This window comes from Syngnathus scovelli, chromosome 14 (genome assembly GCF_024217435.2).
Source record: "Syngnathus scovelli strain Florida chromosome 14, RoL_Ssco_1.2, whole genome shotgun sequence".
Taxonomy (NCBI): Eukaryota; Metazoa; Chordata; class Actinopteri; order Syngnathiformes; family Syngnathidae; genus Syngnathus; species Syngnathus scovelli.
The window spans coordinates 1352106-1362933 of NC_090860.1; the positions used below are offsets into that span (position 1 = coordinate 1352106).

General features: G+C 43.6%; 1 non-coding gene across 1 annotated transcript; it reads left to right on the forward strand.

The window, feature by feature from the left end:
- Window positions 1-7132: 7132 nt before the first annotated feature.
- trnas-acu (transfer RNA serine (anticodon ACU)) lies at window positions 7133-7214 on the forward strand. The gene has a single exon. It is a non-coding gene; the product is annotated as a tRNA-Ser (tRNA).
- The last annotated feature ends 3614 nt before the right edge of the window (window positions 7215-10828 follow it).

Consider the following 10828-nt stretch of genomic DNA (forward strand, 5'->3'; position numbering starts at 1 on the left):
TACTCACTCCCTCCTTCTGATGCTTGGCAACGCCCATGCCTCACACCTTGACAAACTTTCTGGGAGAATGTGTTCTTTACTACATACGATTCCATCATCATTTAATTTGACTTTCTTTCCAAAACGCTTCTTAATTTCTCAGTTCACACATCTTCTACATGTGTTACTGGTTCTCCAGTTTTTTCTCTAGTTAATTATCAATCCAAAAGCTACGTTTTCTTTTTAGCATTCAACCTGCTCAAAATCACTCTGTCATCAAAGTCGCTCTACTAATTTCCCATAGTAATCGCCAACGACTTCAACCATTCAACTTTTCATTCAGGCAATCATTCATCAATGCTCATCATATGCATCTCACACAGTCTCCAAAAAGGACTTATACTATCACATTGGTCCCAATTCATCCAAGCTCACCACACAACATTCATATATCATTTTCAACTCAAGTTTCCTGGTAGAACAAACCACCAATTCAAAAAAACTTAACTAAAACAAACAACTGGCAAATTAATCTGAATTTTTTCTTTGCTTTTAAATTTGAAGAACTCAATCTCTCAGATTTAGCTTGCATTTAGAATTTTGTATAATCTTATAACACAACCAATCAATTATTCCTATTAAATGAAGCATTGCAAAATCTTAAATTCACAATTTAGCTTCTTCTAATTCCTGAAAGCATGTTCTGTCGTTTTTTTTTTTGTTTTTTTTTTTTTCCTTTGAGGATCCTCAATGCAGGTTTAAATTGACCTTTCAACAAATTACTAGCCTGTTTTATTGCCGTGGATTATTGCTAGAACTGCCATTTAGTCAGTTTATCCTACCAGTCACACACTCAATCACACAAACTCCAGCGCTTTTTTAGGCCTATCCAGGGATGGGTGTAAAACCCTCCCAAACAGCTTTGGAAAAACGGACAAAAGAAAAAATCTACGCCCTTCTTCAATTAAGAAAAAGAAGCTGTTTTTCTTAGTCCGTTTCTTCCACTGGGACTTGAACCCAAGCTGTTCTTTGGCTTGGAAAAACATACAAAGAAAAATCTACGCCCTTCTTTGATTAACAAAAAAGAAGCTCTGTGTTTCTTAGCACGTTCCTTCCACTGGGACTCTAACCCAAGCCAGATCCCTCAGCTCGGAAGAACAGACAAAGAAGAATCTACGCACCTCTTCGATGAACAAAAAAGAAGCTCTGCTTTTCTAAGCCTGTTCATTCCACTGGGACTTGAACCCAAGATGGCTCTCGTGCACCTCTACATTTTACGCGGTTCACAACAACACAATCACACAACTTCAGGCCTTTAACTTACTTATCCCCTGGTTCGTTGCACTGCCGGGTCCCGTCAATCCACCTCTGTCAGACGAAGGCAGACCTAAGATGCTGGCCCAGCGATGAATTCTCTTCCCAGGACTTTCTTCTCCAGGTCCTCCTAATGGACGCTGGCTTGTCGACAATGCAGCACGTCCTTCTTCATCAGACAGATAGCGGGTATGAGGGATCCCGGGTTTCGGCACCAAAATGTTAAAGATTCGCTCACTGCAGGTGGAGAGTCCATTCGTCGCTGTGCGTACAGCGATGTTCGAATGGAGGTCTGAACTCTCCACCCTGCAAGGGCATATTTATTAAGAGAAACAGAGTGGGGGTATGAGTAGGCTGAATAGAAAGCCCTTGTCCTCTAGTCAAAACATATCAGGGGATGTTTTACGACCTTGTGGAGGATGGGACAAGGTAGGTTATTTATTACCGGTTGCATTCCAACATAATCATACGATAAGGATAATCTGAAAAACCCTAACAAATACTATAGCTAAAACGGCCTGTTGCGTTTTGTTCAAGATGTCCATCGTTAAGCAAGGAAAACAAAAATGTGCAGTAACAGTTTTTGTAACAGATGTCAGAATCAGAATCAGAATCAGAATCAGAAAACCTTTATTGTCATTCTACATAGTACAATGAAATTGGAGACCTCCATCCAGTGCATGAGGTAGACACAAGTAACATAGTCAAGTAATCGACTAGCAGAAAAGTAGATGAAATAATCAGAAACAGTAGTGCGGACAAAGTGCAGTAATAGTGCAGGAGGAAAGTGTCATCAGTGTCGGCTGGAGTTGAGGGCGGCTATGGCTTGGGGAAAGAAACTGTTTCTGAGTCTGTTTGTCCTGGTCTTCATTTGCCTGTAGCGTCTTCCAGAGGGCAACAGGTCAAACAGGGCGGAGCCAGGGTGGGAGCTGTCCGCTGAGATGGCCTTAGCCCTGCTGAGGCAGCGGGTAGTGTAGATGTCCGTAAGGGAGGGGAGAGGGCGGCCGATGATCCTCTGGGCTGCCTTCACCACTCTCTGCAGCTTCTCCCTGTCAGCGGCGGTGGAGCTGCCGAACCATACTACGATGCAGTAGGTCAGTAGACTCTCGATGGATGATCGGTAGAAGGTCAGCAACAGGTCGGTGTTGAGGTTGTACCTCCTGAGGACTCTCAGGAAGTGTAACCGCTGCTGAGCCTTCTTGACGATGGTGGTGATGTTCTCTGACCAGGAGATCCGGTCAGCGATGTGGACGCCCAGGTACTTGGTGCTGTGGACCCTCTCCACCTGCTCGCCGTTGATGAAGAGGGGAGTTGGCTCAGGGCTGTGTCTTCTGAAGGTTGTTTAATGGCAGTCAGTGCACAAGGCACTTCAGCAGATGAAACAACGTCACACTCCAGATCAGAAGGCTTTATACTGACCAAAAGCAGGAATTTGGAAGGGAATGGGAGGGAAGGATAAGGTGTGTTCTGTTATCACCTGAATGTCCTGTTATTTACTGAATGTTTTGTGACTATGTGTCATGGAACTTAACTGAGCTCTGTGTGCCGTGCCTGTGCTCACTGCCTATGTGTAAGTGAAAGTCACAAAGCTCTGTGTGCTGTGTCTGTGCTCTGATTGAGCAACTATGTTTGGGTAAATTATTTACACATTGATTGATATGATGAAGTATATATGTTTTGTCAAACGCACCTCTTTCTATAAGGTGCCCCCGGCTACCCGGTAACGGGTTTGTCTTAGCCGGGTTCGGAGAAAGTAATGCGTGGTCAAAGCGGAAACATCTGCTGAAGGACAGCAGGTGTACGAGCGGGGGAAAATTGTCCAAACCCTATACAGCGTGGGAAAACTGACCAAATTCTATAGGGCGTGGGAAACTAGGCGGTCTTACCCTATAGAGAGGATATAGGTACCAGACAAGTCTATAAAAAGTCCTGCAGAGGCAGCTACGAGGCTTTTCCCCCCAAAGAGCGCTCATACGTGAAGAAGCCCGAAGGAGTTTCAAGATTTTTTCCAGAGTCCCGGGATCTTTGTGTGAGACGCAGGATCGCTGGTCTGAAATTAACTTGGATTTACTCCAAAGAATTGAACTGGACAACTTTACAGGAGAAACTAGGTGAGAGAAAACGACTTTTATGTATTTTAGCGAGAGTGGGGAATAGTCATCGGGCCACCGGCTCCCTCGAGGCCAGCCTGTTTCTCTAATTTGGATTTTAGAAGTAAGATCGGATTGATCACTCGACTTTGCTTCCACCAAAAATAGCACGCAGCTGGTGTCTACCTTTTCCCTCTTTCATGAACTGTGTTTTGCAATCGAATTGTTCTGGGATTGAATTATTTTATTAACACGGGTATCAGTGAGTGAAATTGTTCGGTTTCTGGAGTAATTGAGATTTGTAATTCTATTTCATGTTTCTTCAATAAATGTGTTTTGTATATTATTTAATTCGTTGTGCGCTGATTTGTACTGAATGTGCAATCGATGGTTTGGGGTTGATTTGACGATTTGATTAATGTACGGGGGTTTATTATGGTATAACATAGGACCGTAATAAATAAAAGTAACATCAGACAATTTTAGAGAATTGAATAACTTTCGTAGTTATTTGAGACACGAGTGAATTTCAATCCGTTTGAAAGTTTGCTTCGTCTGAATAAATTAACGGAAGTGTTTAAATCGGATTATTGGGTTGGTGTAGAACTGAAAGTAATTTAATTATTTGAAGAGCGCAGGCCCGTTTCCCCTTTTGACGGGCCGCGTAAAAAGTAACTCCGAACATATTAGAGAATTAAATAACTTTCGTAGATATTTAAGGGAAGAGTGAATTTCGTTAAAAGTGAATTCGTTTGAAAATTTACTTCCTCTAAATAAAATAACGACGATGGTTAAAATGGATTATTAGAGTTGGTGAAGGATAAAAGTATTTTGATTGTCCGTCGGGCGCGGCCCAGTTCCTAAATTTGTCGGGCCGCGTCAAAAGTTAAACAGGACACGATCGAAAAATAGACTTGCCTTCCAAATTAATTACGGGGCAAATCTAAATACAGTAAGACATTTTTATTCGTTTTAAGAAAGTTGTTACTCTATTTAAAGCAATCAAGTGGGGTGAAGCACTCCGACAGTTAAGTGCAAAATCTACATATAAGGAGTTAGAATTAATAATATAAAGTGCATTAATTTTCTTCTTAAATGCTATTATTGTCACACTTTTATTAATTCGATTCTCTTTCGAATAAACAAGTTGGTCGGCTCGCTGCATGAGCGACCAAGTGGAACGGACCCATATCAACATTTACTTCGGCAAAACTAGTGCTTGGGTGCGCTATACAAACGAATCCCTGAGGTCTTAACAAAGACATCTAAAAATATCCGTAACATAATAAGAACTTCAAACATTAGCGGGGAGCCATCAATACGATGCGGTCACTTCGAAGTCTTGCCTCGAATTGAGTTACTCGGCTCGAGCTTCGGGTGACTTGAGAGGGATTGGCGTCGTACAGAAATTAGATTGATTCCGGTGGAGTTAATTTAACTCGGGTGGTTAGATTACGGACGAATCTCCGAACCCGGCTAAGACAAACCCGTGACCGGGTAGCCGGGGGCACCTTATGGAAAGAGGTGCATTTGACACATCTTATCAGCGTGATTGGGGTGCAATGACTTCATAAGTGCCACCTTAATTTATTTGGCTTCATACTGTCCGCTTCATACATTGTAAGGTACAGTAAACACACCGGTGTCTTTCCTCGTCTCCCATCGTAGTCACACTGAAGCCGAGCGCTACGTACGCTTCGTCATAGTATTGCCTTGCCTTAGCTTTCGTGTGACTCTCAATTCTCGTATCTCCGTCTCTTTCTGCCGTTTTTTTCAACCCTCTTAAATATTTTTCCATGGTGTCCCACTGCACTTTTTATCACCTGCTTTGTGCTGTGAGTGCTTATGTTCCAAGCACTCTACGTGCGCTCTACACTGTCGAGCAGTGGTCACCAACATGGTGCCCACGGGCACCAGGTCGCCCGTGAGGACCGCATGAGTCGCCCGCAGGACTGCTCTAAAATGATCTCAAATAGCAACACTTGTCAGTGAACTGCATCTATTTATTTTACAATCAAACCTCGGTTTTCGAACGTCCCGGTTCTCGAACAAATCGAAATTCGAAAAAAAAAAAATTGAAATTCTTTTGCTTCGGTTGTCGAAAAAAATTCGGAGGTCGAACCTCGCGAGATGAGCCGGGAGGACCCGAGAAAACTCGACCGTGTGGCCCGGATGCCGACTGACTTCGTTGTAATTGTATTTTCGTTACTTTGAGTAATATATAACCCCTAATCATGCCTCCAAAGAAAGCAAGTGGGAGCGGTAAAGCCATCCTAAAACACAAAGACGCTCTTAAAGCAACGCGACAGCGAGCGCCTGGCGCGCTGCGGTTGCGCGATTGGACCAAATTAAGCTCCCTGCGCACTGAGGTCCACTTAAATTTTGGAAAGTCCATCAGAACTTCAAAAATATTTTCTAAATTTCAGCGACGGCTCTGTCACATTATTGCAACAAGCGCGGTGCAGTTGCGCGGTGGGCGACGCTCTACGGTTGCGCCTTCGGCGGTGCGTTGCAGTTGCGCGATCAGACAAATATGCGCAAATGAAAAAATGCTTTAAACAAAGGCGTGGGTTTTTGTCTTGAAACGAAATTTATTTTTTTCCATTATTTTTAATGGGAAAAATAGATTCGGAATTTGACCGATTCGCTATTCGAACCGCCTTCTGGAACGGATTGTTGTCAAAAACCAAGGTTTGACTGTATTTTTGCTATTCTTGTTAAAATCACACTTACATGTGAACTGGAAATGACAATAATAACACATGGTGAAAGCCAAATTGAACAAATTGGCTATTTCAGAAGTGTGCTTCAAACTGGTAGCCCTTTGCCATAATCAGTACCCAGGAAGTAGCTCTCGGTTTAAGAAAGGCTGGTGACCCCTGCGCTAGGCCAACGAGCCACGTAGTAAATTAGCTGACTCCGTTACATTCCGATTGGTAGCGAATATGACATGGACCTGAGGACTGCATTTTAGTGATTAATGAATTCAGATTGATATAGCCAGTTTGGGCGTGTCCTTTCAGGATCATAATTTTGTGTCTACCGCTGCCTCGTGGAAGACAGGCCTAAAAAAAGATGGGAACACTTGCGGGAGTTTCACCAAGATGAATTTGGACGAACTTTATGAAATAATGTTGATGTTAAAACATAGGTGGACGTGTCTGGAAGTCTGTGTTCAACAGAAGGCTGTTTGGCAACAGTGAACAACGGACAAATTCAGCAAGGTAATTTACTTACGCCATGACGCAGATTCGTTCCGGTGATGCTACGGCCACAACGCTATACGACCATGACCAATATGCAATCGCATACAATAAGTTTAGGGTCTTTTCTTTAGGATCTTCAGCCAAGACACCCAGGCAGACCATGAAAGAATGTTGATGTTAAAATGTTGGTGGAACTATTCAACTGTGCAGATCCGATGATCCCAAAGATTTGGGGTGAGACAACATTGAAAAAACGTTTTTCTTGGTTTACAGTGTCACTTATTTTGTGGCTTACCTTTTCTTCATTACACAGCCAAAGTATCGTATCATTTTACCTTGCGGCATATACTACACCGTACATACCATATCATGTCGCCTATTCAACTCATGCATGAGATGCGATGGCTGAGATATTTAGGCGATGGGTTGCTACTCCATTGTGCTCTCCACTCATCATTTCATATCACATCCTCGTCGGATTTTCACAAGCTTCACATCCAAAGTATCTTGGCACAACATACGTAACATGACTTGTCAACACAAGATGAGGTGGCTGAGAGGTTAAGGTGATGGATTACTAATCCATTGTGCTCTGCACGCATGGGTTCAAATCCCATTCTCATCGAAGGTTTGCTTTAAATTGTTTTGGAGTGGTACAACTGTTTTCCAACATCCCGGTTCTCGAACAAATCGTTATTTGAACAAAAAATTCCGGAATTTTTTGCTTCGGATGTGGGACAAAATTCGGTTGTCGAACCTCGCGAGATGAACCGAGAGGACCCGCATGCCAAGATTCAAGATTCAAGAGTTTTTTATTCGCCATGTTTGAGCGTGCCAAACAAGGAATTTGACTTCGGTAAATCACAGCCTCTGTTCAACATTTGGATGACTAACAACAACACTCAGGACATGTGAAGAACGAAAGATATTCTCAAACACCCCCTGATCTTAAACTCCCAAGAGGGCAAGGAAAAACTCAAAACTCCAGCTAGGGGAAATGAGAAACCTTGAGAAGAGACCACCGATGGGAGGGTCCCTCATCTAGGATGACCAGGCTGCAATGGATGCAGAGATGACACATAGTACAAACAGTGTAGACAAAAAAAGTGTGGCAAGCGGGATGTTATTGCACAGTAATGACTCTGAGACTCTAAGAGTGGTGTGAGTTCATCAGAGCGACAGCCTGGGGGAAGAAGCTGTCTCTGTGTCTGCTGGTTTTAGTGTACAGAGCTCTATAACGGCGTCCGGAGAGGAGTAGTTCAAACAGGCTGCAACCTGGGTGCGAAGGGTCTGTTGAGATGTTACTTGCACGTTTCCTGGTCCTGAACAGGTACAAGTCTTGGATAGATGGGAGGTTGATTCCAATTATCCTTTCTGCAGAATTGACTCAGTTTGTTATTAACGTATTTGCTGGTGTATAAGTCGACTCGGTGAATAAGTCGACCCCCTAAAATTCGACGGAAATTTACGATTTTATGATATATCCTTTGTATAAGTCGAGCTCAATTGTTGCATTATATTAAACTTCAAAATTCAATCAGAAATATGCGAAATTTATTGACGAAATGTGTTCAAATTTGCGAGTTTGTAGCGAGCGATCTATATGCCATTTTAAATTTACTTCATGACCCTGTGATTTTACGCGCCGAGAGAGACTAACAACAATGAACACTCTTAGAAACTGGTTTATTTTTAGTTAAGAAACAACAAATTATAATTATAAAGTGATTGCCGGTACATCGAGTTCAAAATTCGTCTTCATCGTCGCTATTTCCGAAAAGCTCATTCCATTCGTTTTCGTTTAGTTTGTCGTCATAAAGGGCATCTTCTTGGTCTTCTCTATCCTCAGTTTCCTCCTCCTCCTCCCAGATAAGGTCGTCTTCTGTCCCATCGAGAGCGTTTGGCGAATATTTTCTAAGTGCCAACGGCTCTTGCGCCATAAAGAGTTCGCCTCGGCTGGTTCCCCATGTCGGCCAGAACAAGTGAAAATTCGGCCTCTTCCCCTGGAAGTCTGGCCAAGTTTGGCAAATATTTTCAAAGTGCGAACGACTCAACCACCTTAAAGTGTCCGCCTCGGCTGGTTCCCCGTGTCGGCCACCACAAGTGAAAATTTGGCCTCTTCCCCTGCAAGTCCGGCCAAGTTTGGCGAATATTTTCAAAGTGCGAACGACTCAACCGCCGTAAAGTGTCCGTCTCGGCTGGTCCCCCGTGTCGGCCACCACAAGTGAAAATTCGGCCTCTTCCCCTGGAAGTCCGGCCAAGTTTGGCGAATATTTTCTAAGTGCCAACGACTCAACCGCCGTAAAGTGTCCGCCTCGGCTGGTTCCCCATGTCGGCCAACACAAGTGAAAATTCGGCCTCTTCCCCTGGAAGTCTGGCCAAGTTTGGCAAATATTTTCAAAGTGCGAACGACTCAACCGCCGTAAAGTGTCCGCCTCGGCTGGTTCCCTGTGTCGGCCACCACAAGTGAAAATTCGGCCTCTTCCCCTGCAAGTCCGGCCAAGTTTGGCGAATATTTTCTAAGTGCCAACGACTCAACCGCCGTAATGTGTCCGCCTCGGCTGGTTCCTCCGGTCGGCCAGAACAAGTGAAAATTCGGTCTCTTCCCCTGGAAGTCTGGCCAAGTTTGCCGAATATTTTCAAAGTGCCAATGACATTCATTTAGACATGGCGATTAAATGTTTACGTACCAGTAGTTATTGTCGTTGCTTGACGCGCGATGACTCGCACATTCGCTCAATACCCAGTACTTCCCCCTAGCAGTCATCGTCGCTGCCTGGCTTTCGATGTCCATTATTGAGGTGAGAATATTTGAAATTGTTGCTGAGGATGCGTGTTAATGCAACAAACGCTTTATAATGATTCAGTTTCTCGCTGTTTGATGAGCCTGACGGACGCACACCCACGCACAATGAGATGCATGAAAAACGGCCTTGGTTACCATCACATTTGAAGTGATGAATACGAAGTTAAATTTTATGACTCGGTGTATAAGTCGAGGTCGATTTTTTTCGGTCGATTTTGGATCGAAAAAGGTCGACTAATACACCGGCAAATACGGTACATTCTCGTTACTCTGAGGATTGCATCAACTCTAATCATGCCTCCAAAGGAAGCAAGTGGGAGCAGTAAAAACATCCCAAAACACAAAGACGCTCCTAAAGCAATGCGACAGTGAGCGCCCGGTGAGTTGCAGTTGCGCGATCCGACCAAATTAAGCTCCCTGCGCACTGAGGTCCACTTAAATTTTGGAAAGTACATCAGGACTTTCAAACTATATTCTAAATTTTAGTGACAGCTCTGTCACAATAATGCGACCATCAGTTGTGCAGTCGGCGACACGCTGCAGTTACGTGATCGGACAAAAATGTGCGAATGAAAAAAATGCTTAAAAAGGGCGTTTTTTTTTTTTTTTCTTGGAATGGATTTTTGTTTTTTTCATTATTTGTAATGAGAGAACATGATTCGGAATTCGAACGATTCACTTCTCGAACAGCCTTCTGGAACGGATTGTGCTCGAAAACCAAGGCTCCCCTGTATCTGTAATCTGGTTTGTATTTGACTCAATATAGTAATATTTATATTCTTTGGCGGCTCGTTGGTGAATTGGTTAGCATGTCCGCTTCACAGTTAAGAAAGTGCGGGTTCGATTCCACCAACGGCTGTTGCGTGTTGATGATGTCCGTTGTTGGGTCAGGAAAACTAAGATGTGGGGTAACGGTTGGTTCTTTATTGGCAAATCTTGGGTTGTTTAATGGCGGTCAGTACACATGGAACTTCAGCAGATGTAACTCACCCCCATCTCCAGGTCAGAAGGTTTTATACTGTCCGGAAAAGGCGGGAAAGCGTCACCTGATCATTTGGTATCGATGTGTATTGGAGAGTCACTGCTGTGTGTGTGTGTGTGTGTGTGTGTGTTTGAGTGTGTATTTGTGTGCGTGTATGTGTGTACGTGTGTGTACGTGTGTGTATGTGTATGCGTATGTGTGTGTCGTTGTAAGGCGGACGTAGTTGAGAGCGTGGGCGTGGATTGTATATATAAAACACGCGCCCTATGATGCGGTGCGCCCTATGTGTGTTAAACCCAGTCATGGCACACATAACTGAGACTGCGCCTTTCATTACGGTGCACGTTTTAATCGTGAAAATGCGGTAACTCGTTTACTGCAATTTGACGACAAACCGCAAAACTATTGGGCATGGAAAGTATCATTTATTGGCGCAACTAAAGACTTAAAT